Source organism: Maniola jurtina, chromosome 4, assembly GCF_905333055.1.
Source record: "Maniola jurtina chromosome 4, ilManJurt1.1, whole genome shotgun sequence".
NCBI lineage: Eukaryota > Metazoa > Arthropoda > Insecta > Lepidoptera > Nymphalidae > Maniola > Maniola jurtina.
The window spans coordinates 7,254,999-7,277,824 of NC_060032.1; the positions used below are offsets into that span (position 1 = coordinate 7,254,999).

Below are 22,826 nucleotides of genomic sequence, written 5' to 3' on the forward strand. Positions count from 1 at the left end.
CTAAAAAAATTGGTTCAGCCGTTTAAGAGTTATCAGCTCTTTTCTAGTTTTCTTGTAGAAAAGAAGTTTAGATAACCGTTAGGCTCATAATATTATGTCAATAGACAAATGTCAAGCTGTCAAGATGGACGTTGCCTAAATACATAATTATTTATTTGAAAATGATGTTTTGGAAAACTCAAATACTTTGGATCGTCGGGGGTGTTATAAATTTTTAATTTACACTTGTTACTACAAGAAATAAAGTCTTAATTTTAGGAGCGTTACTAAAAATATTCAAATTATGAGCGAGTTTTACTTCTTCTATATTTTTGTTTTGCATCTTATTTGGCGATTGAAAAATCGGCCCAGTAAGCTGATTCGAAAGGTTCTACAATGGCAACAGCTATCTTCTCTACCTTAGCCTCGAAAAGAAGATTATAAATAAATAAAATTGTTTATTTCAAATAAATTTTTAACGTTTTACAGTAAGTATCTCTAAGAGGTTGGAGCCTTCTTTTACGAGTAGGAGAACTACTTTTGTGTCAGAAGATACCGCTCTTCCATAACAATATTATCAGAATTATCATGCATACGTGTGTAAGTAAGTGTTATGTATAGGTTAGATTAATATAATTAAAAAGGCTCCTAAATGATTTAAAATAACAAATCTGGGAATTCGTTATTTTATCCCTCTAAATTCACAGCAGGGCCCAAGATTTCATTCAATCTCAGGAAATGTTGCCATTAGGAAAATGCGTCACTGCCGAGCGTCGTGCGGGCCAGAGGCTTGAGGCGACCCCGAATCATTGAACAATTTGAATAATACATGAAACCCTTGCTACCAACCTTACACACCAGGCATGACAAGATTTAGCATCGGTTTCAGTACTACGGTGCCTGAAATAAGAGACAAAAAAACAAATGAAATACCCAAAATAAATAAAGATTAAAATAAATAATTTACACATTTTGTGTTAAGTATTACTGTGCCTATTTGCTTAAAGGAGATGTTATTTTTTCGCCCAAAATATGTGCCAACATACTATACTTACCGAGGTACAAGTAACTTTAGCAAATTAGGTACCTAGGTACTATTTTTATACCATCCGTATGTAAGCTATGCTTGTATTAATATCGCGGAAAAATTGTAATTTGGACTTCAACACCAAAACTTTTTTACAGTAAAATTTTGCAATTGGAGCTTTAGAAATTTAATTGGATGATAAATGTTATTGATTGCATTAATTTATTGGATACTGCAGCTGCTTTCAATTTACTTATATTTATTTGCCGGACCTATTTTTAAAAGTATGGTTAAGTAAGTAGGTAGGTACACTATTTCTATTCTAACATAATTTTAGAAGAACTACGAGTATCTTCTCTTTTTGAGGGTGTACATCTATTGTTATTAAGAATAGGCATTTGGTTGAATTGCCGTTTCAGACGTGAGCAGCCAAGGGGTATGGGATCATTTCGCTGCGTCTGCACACATTCGTACTCTAGAGGTTAATGTTCTATCAGGGGGCACGGCAGTGCCCCCGCCAAGACGAGCCAAACGCGGCGGCCGGGGCGCTACGTACCTTTTTCTCGAAGTGTTTCGCCGTATTTTCGACCCGTCATAACTTCGGTCTGGATGACGCTAGAAAGCTGAAATTTTCAGTATAAGGTGTCCTCAGCAAATTTACCAAATATACCAAATATCAAATATCTAGCTTTTATGGTTACAGATTTATTGATAGCTAAAATACGCCGATTTCGTCCCTCACTGATGATCATCAAAACCTCTAAGGTACTTCCCGAAGTCCTAGAAGACTGAAATTTGGTATGTAGACTATAAATTGCATACAAACTACAGGAAAATTAAGACTTTGAAAATTCCCCCCCTCTACGCCTCTTATGAGTAAAGCAAAGATGTAAATTCTGTCGCTAGAATGCTGATATTTTCAGGATAAGATGTCCTTGGCAGACTTATTAAACGCACTGAGTATCAAATGTCTAGCTTTTATAGTTTCAGATTTATTGACAGTCAAACTTCTAGTCTGTAATTCTAGGGCACTTCCCGAAGTCCTAGAAGACTGAAATTTGGTATGTAGACTAGAAATTGCATACAAACTACAGGAAAATTAAGAAATTGGAATTGCCCCCCCTCTACGCCTCTTATGAGAAAAGCAAATCTGTAAATTCTGTCGCTAGAATGCTGATATTTTCAGGATAAGATGTCCTTGGCAGACTTATTAAACGCACTGAGTATCAAATGTCTAGCTTTTATAGTTTCAGATTTATTGACAGTCAAACTTCTAGTCTGTAATTCTAGGGCACTTCCCGAAGTCCTAGAAGACTGAAATTTGGTATGTAGACTAGAAATTGCATACAAACTACAGGAAAATTAAGAAATTGGAATTGCCCCCCCTCTACGCCTCTTATGAGAAAAGCAAATCTGTAAATTCTGTCGCTAGAATGCTGATATTTTCAGGGTAAGATGTCCTTGGCAGACTTATGAAACGCACTGAGTATCAATTGTTCAGCTTTTATAGTTTCAGATTTATCGACATTCAAAACCTCTAGTCACAAATTCTAGGGTACTTTCTGAAGTTCTAGAAGACTGAAATTTGGCATTAAGTAGGAATTTCAACAATTATGAACAACAGATAAATTAAGAAATCGGGTCCCCCTTCATCCCCTCGTATATGAGATGCATATCTGTAAAATCTGTTGCTCGAATTCTAAAGTTTTCAGGATAAGATGTCCGTGGCAGATTTATCAAACGTAACAAGTATCTGTGTTTCCTGAAGTCCTAAAAGACTGAAATTTGGTATATCTGCTTCAAAATTGAGTTGCAAGATTCCACCCGAACAAATATATTTACATACGAGCAAGTTGAATAAAAGCTTTTTAAAAAAGAGGTAACGATAGAGAGTGGACCATGACAATGATGTACCTACAAAAAATAGATCCAAAAAAATCTAGGGCACCTGCCAAAAAGAAATAAAATCCCACCAAAAACATTTCATGTAAAAAGGTAGCCAAGACTCACAAGTTCATAATGTTTTCACTGTTAAAAAGTTATGAGATCTCTAGTAGAGCCAAGCCCCTAGCTGAGCTTAGATTTGTGCTGGCCATGGGACCTATCCCAAGTCCAAAGTAATATAGCTCTTAAATGTTCTTGACTGTATCAAATTTATAACAATAAATAACAAATCACTCTACTTACAAGCTCTGATTCTACAAACCCTATATCTTGGTAAAAAAAAGTACGGCTTGGCCGTTTACAGTTTGTGGATTTTTTATCTGAAATGACTAGAAAGCCCGGAATTGCTTCTGCGACCATCACGAAGTACAATACAAATTAGTAATTGTCGAACAAACTATTCCTTAAGGCCTTAAAATATGTTATGTCATGTAATAGTTTTACGAACATTAAACGGCCAAGCCGTCCTTTTTTTACCAAGATGTAGGGTTTGTAGAATCAGAGCTTGTAAGTAGAGTGATTTGTTATTTATTGTTATAAATTTGATACAGTCAAGAACATTTAAGAGCTATATTACTTTGGACTTGGGATAGGTCCCATGGCCAGCACAAATCTAAGCTCAGCTAGGGGCTTGGCTCTACTAGAGATCTCATAACTTTTTAACAGTGAAAACATTATGAACTTGTGAGTCTTGGCTACCTTTTTACATGAAATGTTTTTGGTGGGATTAGTTCAGTCTAGAATCACATTAACGACCGCAATATCCATAGGATATAAATGCATAGGATTTCCCTTAGTAGTACCTACTTCGGTAAGTATAAAAGCTGTAGAATTCTTAGTATTTTTCCGTTGATGGCCGTACCACAGCCACAGTTTACCAGCTGGTTCTCTAAGCGAATCACGTAGCTTTGAGTGGACGACAACGTGTCCCCAGAATGTCTAAGAAGTCAGAGAAAAGCCTTCTTACTACGTGAGCCACTCTCAAAGATCCAAGGACTGCTCCACAAGGATCTTGGCAGCTAAATAAAATGTAACCAAGTGTCACTAATATAATAACAATTAACAACATTTCGTGCGTTTTACATTTCTAACAAATAAATACGTCCAATGCTCGATCTACCCGTTGGATATCGTCTACGGTTGGTTAAAAATTTGGTCTTCGACAAAAAGCACTTAGCTCTTAAAACATTATAATTAATACATAAAGATATGGGTACCTTGCTTTTACTAACAGGGGGTTGCATTGTAAAGATAGAGTTGAAAGAGTTATGTTTTGATTAGGATATCCCTATATTATGTATAAAATAAAAAAAACACTAAATAAATAGTTATTTTCCAATAAATTTTATCTTTATGATTGTAATGATAATTGTAATGCCTAGTGGGCAAAATTAGGCCTCCTAATCAGAGTGTCTGGGGTTCGATCCCAGCCACGCATCTCTAACTTTTCCGAGTTATATATGCGTTACAACTTGCTTTAAGAGCAAACCTGAGACGAAAGAAATTTAACGAGTAGGTATTGGAAGAAACTGTTGCCGTCGCGCTGCGCCCGATCACATGAGTACCAAACGAAAACCGAAAGAAAACATCGTGAGAAACTGTAAAACTGAGAGTTTTTCATACTTAATGGGTTTTTTAAGTTGAGTGAAATCTGCCAATCCGCATAAGTATTTACCTATTGTAATATGACCTACAATCCTAGTATCTACGAGCACTATCTATCGAAAAATTTAAACTATTTCCGATCATCTCTTGCGTGATGTGATTTCTTGAGATAAACCAATTTGTCATGCAATGCGGAACTTGGTACACGACACGAAAATACCGTACGAATGGAGACGTAAGGTGCAAAGCACTCGTTCCGTTTACTTGACGCTAAGGAATTCTATTTTTCATGTACACAGTTTTCCTTTGAATGTATCACAAATTCAATTCTGTTTAGAACCTCAATTTCCGCTTTTCTTTTCAAACTTTAAACATGTTAGTAATATTATAAAAGTTGTAAAAGTACTTAAATAGTACATATTATTATCCTATAAACTAATATTACAATAATGAAAGTGTATCTGTCCGTCTGCTAGCTTTTCATGACCTTTAAGTTTAACCGATATGACGAAATTTGGTATTGAGGTGGTTTGGTATTTGGCTTGCATGCCAACGAAAAAAAAAATTTTTTTTGTCCCAGAAAATCAAATAGTCCCACGGTGGTTTTAGAAAAACCTAAATCATCACCGAGCAACTCACGGATATCATATATTTAGTACGAGCTTGCATCTCGGAGACGAATAGTTACTTTACCGGAAAATAGAAGAGTTCTTTAAAAAACCGATTTCTTTGGATTTCTAAAAAATCTTAATCCACGTGGACTAAGTTGCGAGAATCATCTAGTCTAGTAATTAATATATTTGTGTCAGGTTCTCTTGTATCTACTAAGACTCAATGACCCACACACCCAATGGTCAAACATAGTAGATGTGAAATTTTTTTGAGCCTCTTTCTAATTCGAATTTTTTATCACGTAAAAACTGCACCTGTGTCCGAAGGCCAAATGTCGTCGTCTGCTCATCCATTCAAATTTATTCACGAGTTAGGTGATTCTCCAGCCAACGGATCCTATCGCTTGACTTGAATCACGTTACCCATATATTAGAATTTTATAGCGGTCGTATTTTTTCGGTCAGACAAAAAGAAATGAATTCATTTTACATATTTACGTAGCAAATATTAAATAGGCTAGGAAATATTCATAACATATATACAATACATATATACCAGTATTTAATTTAAAATTTTGTGTAAAATATAATATTAAATTGCGCAACATCAAGACCAAGGAATTCGCAAAATTAAAGTAACAGCAGAAGCTTGTCATAAGAGTAACAATTTTATTTTACTAACCAACTTCTGCCATAATAATAGCCCCGTATTTTGGTTTTTAAATCGTTTTAATATTCTTCACTTTCGTAATTTGTTTCAATTTTTGTGACGGTTGGTCTAGTGATTGAAAAAGAGTTTCATTCTCGAATTTTACTCCCATAACAAAACGAAGTAAGTATATGAACTGGATGGTGGTTCCAACTTCTCAATTCCCATGTTTGAGGAGTAGGTCGTACTTACAGCTCATCAAAAGCCGGACGATGAAGGATCAGCTGATTGGGTATCATAATGCCTATTGTGTGATGATTCTTTATTATTGAATATTAGGTTGCAACTCTTTAATCCAGGTGTCATAGAGATAAAATGTGTCCATATACAATTGATATTCTGGTAAAAAGTTGTATGCTAATATTATACTTTTTTAAAGCTTATTTAAATGCATAATCTAGTAAGCACTTAGGATAGTTAACCAAGCTTTACCTCTACGAACATAGCAGCAGTTTTTATAGCCATCTGTCCTATAGCTTGGTAGCATTGCTGAAGGTTAGGTCGGTTACGCTTACTCATGCAAATTTATTCACGAGTGAGAGTACTCTGCATATCCTTCGCCTCATGGCTTGTACAATTTGACTTGTATCTCTTCAACCATATGAAATATCCATTTGCTCGCATAAGCTAAGACTGACTTAATTTGTTCATTTGTAGAATTCATCAGTGAACAAGCAGATTTGGGGCTCAAACGCTCAACTTCCGTAAATACTTACTCCTTTACAAGAATTAGGTGTCGTATTGTGTTTTGAACTCAATTGTGTGTTGACCGATACATAATTTTCCACATTGTTGGCCCATTAACTTAAAATTTACGTTTGTCTGTCCGTGGATCTTATTGTTCTTTGACTGAACAAACGGTGTCTTATTATGTTTTATTGGTTGTTCGAGTTTTTAACGTGAATAAGTATATAGCCACAATAGCTACAAATCACTACATTAATAGATGTCAACATAAACAATATTACAAAAATATTTTCCTTGGCGAGAATGCCTTTTTGACATTTTTATCTGTAACTGTTATTATTTGTCTGTATATTAATAACTATGTAATAACGTACGTACACCACAAAAACAAGCTATGTTTCTAACAAGTGTAAATTAAAAATTTATAACACCCCCGACGATCCAAAGTATTTGAGTTTTCCAAAACATCATTTTCAAATAAATAATTATGTATTTAGGCAACGTCCATCTTGACAGCTTGACATTTGTCAATTGACATAATATTATGAACCTAACGGTTATCTAACCTTCTTTTCTAAAAGAAAACTAGAAAAGAGCTGATAACTCTTAAACGGCTGAACCAATTTTTTTAGATTATAGCTAAGAACACTCTCGATCAAGCCACCTATCAAACAAAAAAAACTAAATTAAAATCGGTTCATTCGTTTAGGCGCTACGATGCCACAGACAGATACACAGATACACAGATACACAGATACACAGATACACAGATACACAGATACACAGACACACAGATACACAGATACACAGATACACACGTCAAACTTATAACACCCCTCTTTTTGGGTCGGGGGTTAATAATAATTTTTTTTTACCCAAAAAGTTTTTTTAGACTTAAATCTGGTAAGACTCCAATTTTACCTAATGTGTTAAATAAAGGCTGAGTCTTAAAGGTATTCACTCTTATTAGACACGATTGCTTCAGAAGTGATTGGATCCAGAGTAAAGCCGATTGGAGCCGCTGACTATGCAATTTTGTCTTTCATTATATTAATGAATACCCTTACTTTCTTGGATCGAACCCACCTCTTGTCTAAAACTGGGAATACACTTACCTGGGCTGGGCATACCTACTAGCTACTTTATCCTTTCATATGCCAGCAACTAGTTGTGCAATCTACTTACAGCTGACGAGTACCTAAGTTGTAATGCAACGTACTCAGGGGAGATGGTGGAGTAAAACGCAAACCGAAAAAGGCACACATCCGAAGCAAATGTAATAACTTATAATATACTACTAGCTGATGCCCGCGACTTCGTTCGCGTGTATGTAGTTTTTTAAAAATCCCGTGGGAACTCTTTGATTTCCCGAGATAAAAAGTAGCCTATGTGCTAATCCAGAGTATAATCTATCTCCATTCTAAATTTCAGCCCAATCCGCCCAGTAGTTTTTGCGTGAAGGAGTAACAAACACACACACACACACACACACACACACACACATACAAACTTTCGCTTTTATAATATTAGTGTGATTGTGTATGAAGCAAATCGCATGCAATTTTACTTGCAAGAGAGGCCGGAAAGAAAAGCAAGTTACGTTTTTCAAAACGTAATTAGGTATAATCATAATCGAGAGAGACCGGCTAGTTTGCTCTTCGATGCAAGAAATGAGAAAGAAAGGATAAAGAGAAGTTTAAGATCAAACTCTCCCCCACCAAAGTCGTAAACAAATCAAGTTACCAACTTGGATCATCGTTGCTTAACTAGTTGTTTCGATTGATAGGTGTATTTATATGTATTGCGTTGATGCAACTAACATTGCAGATAACAACCCATAAACTAGAATATTGAAGAGAAATGTAGGACAGACACCTTGCAAGCTATAAAACAGAACCTCTAATTAGGTACTAGATATTACCTTTAGATACCTATGTAGTGTGTTAGTGTGGACATAGGTAATAATTTCCTCTGAAGTACATGTTTATACTCCATAATACCATTTTCAGTATCCACTTAAGCGTTGCATTCCTGGTAGAATGCACATTACATATTATGCTTTTAGTATGGGGCTAATAATAATGGGTAAACCTCTACGAGTCGAGACTACACAAATGAGCTTAACGGTTAATGCGTATATCGATTAAGCGTAGTATTGCCTCTACATTTCACACAAGCGAACAAAATTATTTTAATAATTTACTATTGACAAGAACTATAGCGCTCTTCTTGTCAATAGTAGATTATTAAAAGCCTTGTCCTTGTCGAGCGGGACAAGGACAACGCTTTACATAAGACTATTAGGTGCATTCGTTGTGATGCGTGAGTGAGTTTCGATTCTTTACGTATAGTAATCATCATAATCATGATCGACCCATCGCCAACCCACTACTGAGCACAAGTCTCCGCTTAGAGACGAATGAGAAGAGTTTAGAGGGTCTGCTACGCTGACCAAGTGCGGATTAATAGCAGACTTTACACACCTTTGAGAACATTATGGAGAAATCTCAGGCGTGCGGGTTTCTTCAAGTAGGTACCTATTCCTTTACCGTTAAAGCAAGTAATATACCTATTTAATCATACATTCAACTTAATCTTAGGTTTTAATCTTTTTAATCGTAACTCAACATATTAAAAAAAAAATTAAATATTCTGAAGCACTAAAAGTAAGTAAGAATACCTATGCTGTTTTCAAACAAATTTTTACAAGAGCTTTTGAGTCATCAAAAGTTTCTGTAATAATAAATCATTCTCTACTTCTACTAATGAATTGAATCCGGCAAGACTCCAGAGTAGATTTTCTGTTGAGAAATCTACAGATTCAAGATTAAATTTTACTTGTTGTAAATCAAACTAAGATAGATAAAAAGATTGTGGATCTAATAAGTAAAAACTGCGATTCGGCGTGTCGGCGCTGTGTCAGGGTTGAAACTAAGTAGGTACGCGTCTAGAGAATTTGATTAATAATTGAAGTCAAATAATAAAAATAACTATTAAATAACTACACAGTCTTTTTAGTAACCATTAGTATCCCTACCTATATTATGATGCGAAAGTGTGTTTGTGTGTTTGTTAGTCCTTCAATCATGCCGCAACGGACCAACGGATCGACGTGATTTTTGCATGGATATTGTAAGACATGGATACTTTTTATCGCGGAAAATCAAAGAGCTCCTTCAGGATTTTTAATCCACGGACGAAGTCGTGTTCATCAGCTAGTATTTTATAAAGCAGCTTTCTCAAACTAAAAAAAATTAAAAAATATTGTTTGCGTTTCTTTGCGGAAGTCCATCATATACAAAAAATCAAAAGCTTAATTTGCTATAATCCGCTGCAGAAGATAAATTTCTATAGTAAGTACAACATGCAGCATGCGACATGCACCACCCGCTCTCCTATTGTTAAGCATGGAGGAAAAGCAAGCCCCAAGTACCACCACGCAATACCACACAAATCCACCAGAACGCACTCGACACACGTTTCGCTCCAAACACCGGAGCATCCTCAGGAGATGTAGACCTTACAATGCACAATTGCAAAGTGCAACTTTCAGTCCAATGTCAGTGCCAACTGCCAATATATCTTGCTATGTTGCATTCAAATTGCAGTGATAAGTTTAAAAACAAAAACTTTATTTTAGTAGATAGATATAAGTTTACGTTTACCAAGGTAAACGTAATCTACTAAAATAAATGTAGCCAAGGCTAGGAAATACGAATCGTGAGATCTTTTGAAATGTATGCAAACTTAAACGACAAAGATTTTTATCGTATTCCATCTGGAAACATATTATTGTTTAAAATGATCATTTCAAAATATGATACGCACTTACGAGTGATTTGATAGGTACAACGGCGGTAATAGGTACGTTCAGATTGCGTGGCGTGGTATTATCCCTTATATCTAGTGATAAGAGTAGATGGCTCATGTATTATTTAAATTGTTCAATGATTGGGAACGGGGCGGCTTAGAGCTTTCCCTAAGACGACGCGGCGGAAGGGATCCCATTCGCATCCGCCTAATGCCTACCTACTCGTATCATTTGCCGAGATCGTGCCAAGATTTGTCAGGTGTACAATATAATTTATATGTTACCGGAAATATATACATACAATCTAAATTCTAAACGGATAGTACGACACCTCGACGCCATAGTAATCGTAGGCACCGTAGTGTTTTATACGATTAGCTTTCGTATCGCTGAACCCTCTTGTTAATATTTCAATCCATACTAATATTATAAATGCGAAAGTGTGTCTGTCTGTCCGTCTACTACCTTTTCACGGCCCAACAATTTAACCGATTCTGACGAAAGGTACAGGGTTAGCTTATATCCCGAGGCAGTACGGACATAGGCTACTTTTTATTCCGGAAAATCAAAGAGTTCCCACGGGATTCCTAAAAACCCATCCGCTTAACCGATTTGTATGAAATTTGGTACCGAGGTAGCTTGCGTCCCTGTAATTGACATCGGCATTTTATACCGGAAAATCAAACAGTTCCCACGGGATCTATTTAAAAAACCTCAATCCACGCGGACGAAGTCGCGGGCATCCTCTAGTATACATCATATTTCAGAGTGCTGGTTTATCACATATCTATGCGTATAATATGTTTATTTTGTATGTGGATATATCATACTAGCTAACGCCCACGACTTCGTCCGCGTGAATTTAGGTTTTTAAAAATCTTGTGGGAAATCTTCGATTTTCCGAGATGAAAAGTAATCTATGTCATTTTCCAGGTCTTTTACTTTACCCCTGCAAAAAACATGTTGGTCCATTGCTCTGTAGAGACTTGATTGAAGAATAAACCAACCAACAAACAAACCAATAAACCAGCAAACAAATACACTTTCTACAATACACTACATGGGTAGTGATGGGTAGTGATTATATTTAATATTACATTTTGCTACTGCTCTCTTCACGCCGCGCCGAGCGAAGCGACGTAAAAGTCAGCAGCGTTTAAAATTTTAACGAACTATTTCAAGCTGTAGTATTGATTTGAAGATTTGTACCACGTGTCGGTTTCTATAAGAATTTTCAGTACTTACTTAAAACTGGTCAGCTTGTACGTCCCTGCATGTCTATCAAGTTCTAATGATTTTAATTAAAATTAAACGAGATTTTAAATATTTAGAATCTGACAGTCACATTTACGTAAGAGTTATGTGCGCATGGATTTATAATTTACGCAGGAACTTTTTAAATTTTCCAGGATAAAAGCTATCCTATATCCAATCTATCTTTATTCCGTGTAAAGAAGGCCTAAACGACCAGAATCAGCAGAGTCGATCATGCGTCCAGTTATTGAATTGGATTAACGTTTATTTTTTATTTGTGATCATTTTTTAACTATTAGTTTTATTTTATGACACTTTATGGTGAATTTTCACCAGATCAAGTTTCTTGCTGGTTTTTCTTGGTAGAAATGGCATTCCGAACCAGTGATATATTCTTTTGGCGATTCAAAAGCACATGTAAAAGTTTATTAGAATATCATTCTATTTTTATAAAATAAATTTTGAAAATCACCTATCATCAAATTGCATCTATACACTGCAACTGGACATAGGTTTTTTTAAAAGCGTGCCGCCTCTCATTGTAAGCGGATCTTTTGCTACTAATTACTTTATTAAATTTTAACCAACAACAACTGGTGGGCCAACAAACTGGCCCACCAGTTTGGCGAGATACAAAATGTTAAAGACAGGTAAAATTAGTGTGAATAAATAAATAAATAAAAACTCTGTACTAACTACACTTCGCTCAAAGTTGGTGACACTGTGTAAGTACTTATATATAATTGTAGATGAGATTTATGCTTATGTACTACGCATTGCATTTAAACAACTTGTTGTTATAGAAATGGAGAAGAACAGAGCAACTCGGATTTTAAATCAAACGGAAACCTAAAATAAAAATTTAAAAAATGAATTTCTATAAATGTTTACATATTTACACTCGCAGACTTAGTACGAAGTTTAAAACACAATCACAGTAAAATACGATCATTTCTTGGGGCTATGATTTCTGTTTCCACGTTGTCGCTTCTTTAATAGGTATATATCTAGCACGTCCTCTGGGAGCCGTCCGGGAGAGGCATGAAGCAACATTTTTGTGGGCAGTAAACTTCCTTTATGCTTGTCCATTACAAACCGCCAAAAGTTATTTATGTTAGCCGACATTTAGAGCTTGCGGATAAAACCTCAAGGCGAAAATTTTCCCTTGAGATATATTCCTAACTCAGAATATAGATTGTTCTGTATTCTGATAGTCCTAAATATCTTTAGAACTAATAGACACATTTTATGTAGGTAAGAACATTTTTTAACTATAAAATTTTCTGTATAAATTAATTAATCATAAAGCATTAGCTGATCTGCCCAGCGTCGCGCAGATGAAAATAAAGCATAAGTTACTTCAGATTGTAGGTTTCTAACTATATATTTTTTTAATTTAAATTAAATTCGCTTGAGTAGTTTCAGAGTCTATGGATTACAAATGGACAAACAAAAAATTTTCTCTTAAAATATTATTACGTCAGTTATTATTTACTTTAGATTTTTTTTTACTGTCAAAAAAATTTTTACAAGGAACTAAATTTTATTAAGTTAAATACTTAAATAAAAAATTAAAACCTCCGAAAAATAATTATCATACAATATCATTGTGAATACGGTCTGTATCGTTTAAAACATATAAATAAATTATAAAGCTGTTTATTCACAAACATTTAAAAAATCAAAAAGGATGAAATTTTTTCACGTTTATTTAAATTTTTCATTTAAAACCCAAATGAAATTCATCTCGAAACCAGCTCTGTATTTTATCATTAAGATTAAAACGAAATAAGCTCAACAATTCCACATCGATTTCATGGAAAAAGCAATTAAGTGCAACGAAAGATCTCCATTTATATTACCTTGCATAAGAACTACGTTTAATTTAACTTAGTTGTAGTGTAATTAGCTAGAGTTTCAATCTATCTTCTTCTTCGACCTAGGAAGGTATTCAGAGTTTAGAGTTTAAGCCCTGTTATGCATAATATAATATTGTTTAGATCAGTTATGCTTGACCGATGGGAATGCAAGAATGTGCAATGTTATTTTGACAAACAAAAATGTAGTCTAGATAGAGTTCGTGATTGTCCTATAAAAACTGCTTCGAATTGATGAATAAACAAACAAAAACGGAATTATGTTTAATTCGCATTTCCATTTAAATTTTAGGGTTCCGTACCTCAAAAGGAAAAACGGAACCCCTCATAGGATCACTTTGTTGTCTATCTGTCTGTCTGTCTGTTTGTCTGTCTGTCCGTCTGTTCGTCCGTCCGTCCGTCCATCATTAAATTTGGCAAGTAGGTAGGTCTTATAGCACAAGTACAGGAATAAATCTGAAAACCGCGAATTTGTGGTTACATCATTAAAAAAAATTAAAATGTGTTTAAATTTTCAAATTAAGATAACTATACCAAGTGGGGTATCATATGAAAGGGCTTTACGTATACATTCTAAAACAGATTTTTATTTATTTTGGAAAAAAATACCCGAGTACGGAACCATCAGTGCACGAGTCTGACTCGCACTTGGCCGGTTTTTTTAGTTTCGTCAATATTGGCAAATAACCGTAGATCTACACTTTCAAAATCAACGTTGACAAAAAAAACTGCAAGTTTTATTTTAACGATGCAAAGGGTAGCCTTCTATAAAATAGGAAAGTTAAATGAACTAAATATACCTACAAGTAACAAAAAATGTTGAGTTTATTAAGTAAAATATTCATCCTAGATTAGCTACTACTATCCATCGTATATTATCCGTAGGTAGTGTATCATAATAGGGTATTTTACTCTAATTTTCTTATTACTTTATTATAAACTAGGATAAAAATAATGACGTAAACTGAAAAAACTAATTAAATCGATCAAATAACAAAAAGTTATAAGCATTTAAATATTTCAGATTAGACAGAGATAGCGAAAATAGCATTATGACGTCACCCGTGCTAATGCCATTGTAGCTTCGTGCGGTTTCATACAAATTTTCGTTTTGCGAGCAAGGGATAGAAGACCCTCCCACTCCAAAATTAAAACGCCTGTAACTTTGTAAATCTTTGTTGGATTTAAATATATTTTTCAGTGTACATCATTATTTTTATCCTAGTTTATAATAAAGTAATAATATTTATCAAATTCAAGAGTAGGAAAATACCCAATTATTATGTACCACGTAAGTAGTATGTACCTAACTTAGATACGATATGTTTGGGTGACATAGGCATTAGGCATACTTTATTTTAAAATTTAGTTGTTATTTTCACAAAACCGTGATCCAACTTTATGCAAAACTTGCGGGTAATTTGTTTTGTTTAAGATCGTCGGCACTTACTGCCACTTGAATTGATAATTATGCAAAAACTGGACGTTCGCGTCGTCGCTTGGGATTCTATTACAGGTACAGAAAACAGGCGAAGTGCATAATATAATGTTTTCATTATTTTATAAATTACTCGGAGGTAAACAATAATTTAAAAACACTTTTGGGTTATTCACTAAAAATAATCCTATAATGTGACTTTATTCTACGAGTTAACTGATACTTAATGTACCTACTAAATAGTGGTATATTTTATTATTTTACTCAATCGAAAGTTACAGGCGACAAACATAAGTTTAATAGCTATTTAACTACGACAATTATATTATAGAATTAGTTATGTATAAGAAACTTTATTTCATGTAGCTACTACGTACCTAGATCAGGCCTGTCTGTATATTGTGACTCTACTTATTTGAAAAATGTAATAAGTGTTTTGGGGCCGATATTGTTTATAGCCGATGTTTCGAAGTTTAGGTATTTTTATGTTTTAGAATTGTAGTTATAGTATAATCCAAGATTAATTTTTAATCCGTCCTTAAAATTACAACTAGGATTACTCAATTTGTATATACCCTAAAGTCACTTTAATATACAGGAATAGCAAAAGCGCCGCTGTCAGGTAATCTATTTTGTATAAAATCGTCGGCACTCACTGCCACTTGAATTAGCGGAAGCGGTTCTTCAGGACTTGAAAGTGGTTAAGAAAAATATTATGACGTAATTTTAATTTCATATTTTTATCCAACCCGCGCCGAGTTAAAAAGAATGAGATTGAAAAAGTTTGCGCATTTAAAGAACGCTTTTAGTTTTCGACTGTAATTATGAAAATTATTTTCGAAATGCACTTTTTCCGTTTTTGTATAAGATGACATTGGGATCTTTTAAAAACAGAATAATTCAGATAATCTCTGTAGGTATTTGGTTTTTGTGCATAATATGCTATAGGTACTTAGATAGTCCAAAACCGAAATTTCGGCACATCACGATTGGCCTAGGCAATACTCAGGAATGCCCAGAATGCTTAGTCTAAAACCAAAGCTTCCGATTCTGCCTAATGAGTTGTCAGCCTAATCTAGAAGTGCCTAATTTCCTGGTTCAGAGCCGGATTGGTAAAATGGACTTTGGCTTTAGACTAGGCAATCCTGAACTACGAATATAAATTTGATTTTGACTTTTAATAAACCAATTTGTTTTTTAACCCCCGACCCAAAAAGAGGGGTGTTATAAGTTTGACGTGTGTATCTGTGTATCTGTGTATCTGTGTATCTGTGTATCTGTCTGTGGCATCGTAGCGCCTAAACGAATGAACCGATTTTAATTTAGTTTTTTTTTGTTTGAAAGGTGGCTTGATCGAGAGTGTTCTTAGCTATAATCTAAAAAAATTGGTTCAGCCGTTTAAGAGTTATCAGCTCTTTTCTAGTTTTCTTGTAGAAAAGAAGGTTAGATAACCGTTAGGTTCATAATATTATGTCAATAGACAAATGTCAAGCTGTCAAGATGGACGTTGCCTAAATGCATAATTATTTATTTGAAAATGATGTTTTGGAAAACTCAGATACTTTGGATCGTCGGGGGTTTTATAAATTTTTAATTTACACTTGTTATTGTTGTAAGTAAGTAGAACTACACCTGAATTAGAGTTGAACTCTAGTGAACTAAGCAAGACACATACGAATCTAATTAATTTAATCTGAAATGCACATATTTTTCCTTTCTAATGTGTAATTTTTTTATTTGTAAGACATCAACATAAGAGTTTTTTTTATAAAATAAACTTACATCTAAATTAAAACTAAAAAAAAGTTAAATTAAGAACTAAAAGGAATATAAAATAATATTTAATCTGAATACACTCAAATATAATTAATTAAGGATTGCCTAGTCCAAAATCGTGCCGGTAGTTCGGCTTTGGCCTGTAATACATATTTATTGACTAAACGTGAATTCAGCGAAATATTGGAAACTAAATAAGTACTTATACAATAAAGTAAATTCACCAATAAAAAGAAGTGAAGATCATAGAAACAGCAGGATTCATGATTCGGATTATTATTATTAGATAGATGGTGTAAAATTCTTTGAAACCTTTTATATACAGTAGGTACATAAACCGGCGAACGTGTGTTTTGTACCATCTTTTAGTTTGCTATAAGATTATAACAGAAGTTGATGAAATAAAAAACATAATCAAGTACCCAAAAGATTTAAAATTATGTCGTTTGTAGGGAAAATAGAACTCGACAACAATTGTATTGTATCGCCTTCAAAAGTGTCTCGAGGGGGCTAAATTATTGTGGAGTCTGGGGTGAAGAAGCTTGTAGGAGCGCCTCTCTTTTGATTGAAATGAGTTCTGACGAAATCCTATAAAAGTTTAGTATCGACGAAAATTGGAACAGCTGTACTCAATACTCAAATATTTATTTAATTTGTGACACTCAAAGGGCTGCGCAATATCAAGTGGTTAGCGAACATTCGCGACGCAAAATGAGTTTTATTTTTTATCCAACATTTTCCATTAGGTAAATATTTTGCTCGATTACACCTTTGGCGTACCTTTTCTTCATAAATAAGCACAGCTTCAGTCGGGTGTTTCTCCCTTCTAGAATTATTAAAGGGGATTATAAGTATTAATCAAGCTTTTAAGCTTTATAAGAGTAATTTTGTGTATTACTATAGGCTTTTTTGGGTTTACTGGCCTATTTAGCAGCGTGCTGGCAAATAAGACCAGCTGCTTGGAAAACAAAAATTGGGAAAAATAATAAGACAAACACCACTTTGATGAAGGTTTCTATAATTAAAATCCCGTGGGAATTATGGTGCTCTTACGATCAAATACTAGTAGATGTTTAGTTTTGCGCTTTTTACTCTGATTAAAATCACTACCCATATTATTAATGCTAAAGTGTGTTTGTTTCTTTGTTGGTTGATTTGTCTTTCAATCAAGATGGAATGGAGAAACAGATTTTTTGATTGATATAGTTAAACCTGGAGTGTCAAATAGGCTCCTTTTTATCCCGGAAAATAATTCCAACGGGATTTTTGAAAACCTAAACCCAGTGGGATGAAGTCACGGGCATCAGTTAGTAAGCATATAAATTTAGTAAAACTTACCTGAGGCATAAAGAAATTTTCATATTAATTTAAAGTTTATAGTGAACAAACAAAGGCTAAATAGAGTTAAAAAAAAAGGTATCAAACGATACTTTTCTTAAGCAAACGACTTTATGGTAATGAAGTCTCATCGTAAAGCACATCATTTGCAAAATTATTATACGTAAACGTCTTTATACCTTTTCCTGTTAAGGTTGGTGCAGCCGAGCTGAATGAACTGTTACTGTGGAAACGGCCCTTTGTTGCTTTTACGATGTCGTGTTAAAGGGAACAGTCCATAGAATTGTTGTCTACTCTAGTCTGAAGAAATAATGACGTGATAGTGTAGTGGTTAAAACTTCGGCCTCATATTCGACGGGTCCGGAGTTCGAGCTCGGAGCTTTTGAACACCTCTAGCTTTTCCTAGCTATGTGCGTATTAAGTGAATTATCCTCCATAGTGCTCCATAATGTTCTCAAAAGTACGTATAAAGTCCACCAATCCACTTTTGATCAGCGTGGTGGACTGTTGCTTAAAACTTTCTCGTTCTGAGAGGAAATACATGCCCCTTAGATGACAAGTGAAGGATTCAGATAATGAACAAAGTTCGGAGCCAATTATTGTGATTTCCCCTCAGTCTCCATGCATTTCTACAACGTGTTAGATACAACTGGCAACTCCTTTTCTATTCTAAGAAATGTGCTTCTTACGCCACAATTAGTGCAACTCAATATTTATCTCACGACTTTAGTTAGCAACATCAACGCGTCGTCGATAAAAACAATGCAAAATATGATGTCTTATCGATTGTGCTTGGGTTGCTGCTAGTTTTATATCGAGCATTTATCGAGCATCAAAGAAAAGAGAAAGAGAATATTTGTTAATATAAAGGTAAAATAAAAAAATCAAGATTACCATAATATTGCATTGCAGTCGGAATAGAGTCCATAAGACAATATGTGGATGTAATATAAACATCCATTGGATGACTGACAACCCTACACCCGGCTGAGAATACAGCTGATAATCCTTCAACATTTTCCTAAGAACAATCTTGATTTGAAGAAAACTTTCAAATAAAAAGACCGCTTGGGAATCCATGCCGAATGCCACAGACAGAAACCCAGATATACAGACACACAGATATCTATCATACTACTCATGTGACATAGATACACAAGTTTTTATAAGACCCCTCTATTTTCGTCGGCGGTTTAAAATATCTCCAATAACAAAAGTTCAATACAGTTAGCGTAGAAGCAAAAAGAGCACCCATTTTCTAACATGGAACCTGGAACTTGAGCTGGAAATTGAACAAAAAAATATTTTCCAGTAGAGGAATGAAAAATGTTGCAACAAGACGGTAAACGTCGTGGCGACGAGGGCGCCTCGCCGCTTTGTGCCTCGGATAAGCTGTCGCGGCATTTTAAAATTTCTTGCCCACTCTTTCTTTCTTGCTACGAGCATCATATTTTGCTGTGACATCAACTTAATTCTTAAGTTATAAATTGCCAAGTTTGTTTTCTTACCACAGTAAACTGTATCAGTTTTCTTGGCGTGATAAATCTACATTTTCCCGTTCATCATTCAATCAGGTTAGCCCGTTTCCATCTTAGACTGCATCATCACTTACCACCAGGTGAGACTACAGTCAAGGGCTTACTTGTATCTGAATGAAATAAAACTCTTCTTTCGTATTCTTTATTGCACAATCATTTTTTTCTGGCAGATTAGTATTTTTGTGCGTTGTTTTTTACAACAAAGAAAGAAGAAACAAACGGTTTCCCATTTCACTAACTTGATTAGCTTTCTACAGATTTAAAGAGGATACCGGACGAAGTACGAACCTAAAACCGATTATTTTCTTAATAAAGAAAATATTATTTTTAAAATTAAAACTGTTTTTGAAATGCACGAAGCATTTTATTGAAATTTCATTTATTTTACCTGCATGAAATGAAGAATGAAAGAAACATTGGTATTAAAATAGCATTATTTTAATACTAATGTATCTATCTGTTCATATACTATGTACACTACCAAGTTCAGAAAAACGGATGAATTTTACCGACCTCTGCAGCTGACGTCATAAATTTTACGATGCAATTGATGCAGCCGAATCTTTTTTTAATCCATTACAAGGTAGCCTTTGACTGAGTAAGTGAAGATGCAGTCGAAGATGGAAGCGGGCTAACTTAGAAGGAGTATGGTAGTTTTATTAGATCCAACATCCCTTATCGATTCTTAGACGGCATCGTACTGGAACGCCAAATCGCTTGCCAGCACAGTTTTACCTGTAGGGTGGTAACTGGGTCGTAGCTTCCCACCAGGCCAGATCAGAGCCAATTATAAATTCCCTCACTATCCCTAATGGGAATCGAATCTAAGACCTCCCACTTAAACGACCATAGCGCTCACCATTGCGCTCATCTTGCTAACGAAGTCACATGTGCTATAATATTATAGGTATAGTACCTACTGAAAAATCCGTTGCGGACGCCTCAGATTGTGGGTAGTCTCATTTTAAGACAAATGTTTCCTACAAATTGATCCTAGCGCGTTCCTATCGGGCTTTCAATACGCTCTACATCGGATAAAACTGAGAAACATTTCTCTAGAGTACTCCCAACGACGGATCGGATTTACAATCGCCTGTCATGCTGCCGAAGATGCGGCAGATGTTAGTTTTCTTATATATTACTAGATGATGCCAGTGACTTCGTCATGCGTGGATTTAGGTTTCTTAAAAATCCCGGAGAACTCTTTGATTTTCCGAGGTATTAAGTAGTCTATACCTATTTGTATCCGGGATGCAAGGTGTGTCTGTAGTTACAAAATACATAATGTATTCAGTAATAAATTAAATTATTTTTAACTTTTTAGTATTTGTGGTTATTGAAGTTGGATTACTTAATTATTTTTTTTTTTTTGAAAATTTTTGATTTCACAATTTTTAGTGCCCTCACTGTATTTGATTATGCTATGAGTAGTTGAAGTCCTATTGTTTACTAAGCTATTACACTAATCGCGAGCAATTTACTCTTATCCATTAAGGAGTTCTGTTCTCCATCTCCAAAGATATTCATCAAATCTTCACTAATTTTTTATGGGACCGGTGCAGGCGTCTTCGGGTAATCGGAGAATAAATATAAAAAAATTAAAAAAACATTCCGACGAATTGAGAACCTCCTCCTTTTTTGAAGGCGGTTAAAAATAGATCATGTCCGAAGAGGAACGTACCTACTGACATCGTTCAATTTACTCTTGGCCGCTACTGAATGAAGGTGAATGGCCAAGGAAACATATTACATAGGCCCGCCAAAAGGCTGTCTAGGACGGTTATTTAAAAGATCGCCTTTTAGATATTTCACTTCCAACTTCCGTAATATAAAAGTTCTGGAAGTAAATATAATAAAGACTCAATTTTCAGGTATCATTAATAACAATTATATCAACGATCCTTTGATACGAAATGCGTTAAATATGCCAGGTTAATGAGCTTACAAATGTCAACAGAAGCTTCCGGCTCTTAAATCGAGTGCCAACGAGTTCCGACGATCTCATACAAAATCCATTACCCACAAGCCTTGTTGAGATTTTCGCATACTAAAGTAGCACTAGTTTGTTTTCAACTTCAAAATAGTTATAAACTCATTATCGCTCATCGAGAAAATCTAACTTTACAGTAGGTAATTAAAATGTAATTAATATGTATCAAATTTTTAGCGTCGCTCGGGTACGTGACTGACAGGACCCTGCTTACGAATTAATATGTCGAGAATTAGTATAGTACTTTTGAAGCGAAACTTTTTACCGTACGTTGTACAATCGATCAATCAACAAGCCTTGTTGATTGCTCTGAAGCCGGGAACAATGACAATAAATGACGGTTACCGTTACCACCACCGTCACGACAGTTTCTTAACTGACACCTACGCCCTAGGCGGAACCTACCTTCCAGATTTCAAGTTTGTAGGCTTCCAATTTCCTGAGATTTCGTGATTAGTCAGTCAGTTAGTGATTGGGTAAGGGGTATTTCGCTTTTATAGATTATGTTTGTTTATTCCTATGTGGCGCTCGAAATACTAAACGTGTATACTGATTTCAATGATTTTTACAAGAAATAAAGTCTTACTTTTGCGAGCACTACTAAAGATATTCAAATTGTGAGATAGTTTTAGTTCTTCTAAACTTATTTTTCTTTTACAGCTCATTCGGCCACACAAAAATCGGCCGAGTAAGCTGCTTCGAAAGGTTCTACAATGACAACAGCCACCTTCTCTACCTTAGCCTTAAAAAGAAAGATAAATTTAAAAATGCTCCTAAATGACAAAATAACAAATCTGGGAATTCGTTATTTTATCCCTCTTAATTCACAGCAGGGCCCAAGATTTCATTCAATCTCAGGAAATGTTGCCATTAGGAAAATGCGTCACTGCCGAGCGTCGTGCGGGCCAGACGCTTGAGGCGACCCCGAATCATTGAACAATTTGAATAATACATGAAACCCTTGCTACCAACCTTACACACCAGGCATGACAAGATTTAGCATCGGTTTCGGTACTACAGTGCCTAAAATAAGAGAAAAAAAAAACAAATGAAATACCCAAAATAAACAAAGATTAAAATAAATAATTTACACATTTTGTGTTGGACATGTTATTTTTTCGGCCAAAATATGTGCCAACATACTATACCGAGGTACAAATAACTTTAGCGAATTAGGTACATTTTTATACCATCCGTAGGTACTTACGGTACGCGGAAAAATTGTAATTTTTTACAGTAAAA

At 34.9% G+C, this 22,826-nt stretch overlaps 1 long non-coding RNA gene across 1 annotated transcript; it reads right to left on the bottom strand.

Moving 5' to 3' along the window:
* Positions 1-1,246: 1,246 nt before the first annotated feature.
* LOC123864613 lies at positions 1,247-22,086 on the bottom strand. Its single transcript, XR_006795815.1, has 3 exons — positions 21,951-22,086; positions 17,978-17,992; positions 1,247-1,258 (listed from the first exon to the last, which is right to left on the bottom strand). It is a non-coding gene; the product is annotated as an uncharacterized LOC123864613 (long non-coding RNA).
* Positions 22,087-22,826: the final 740 nt, after the last annotated feature.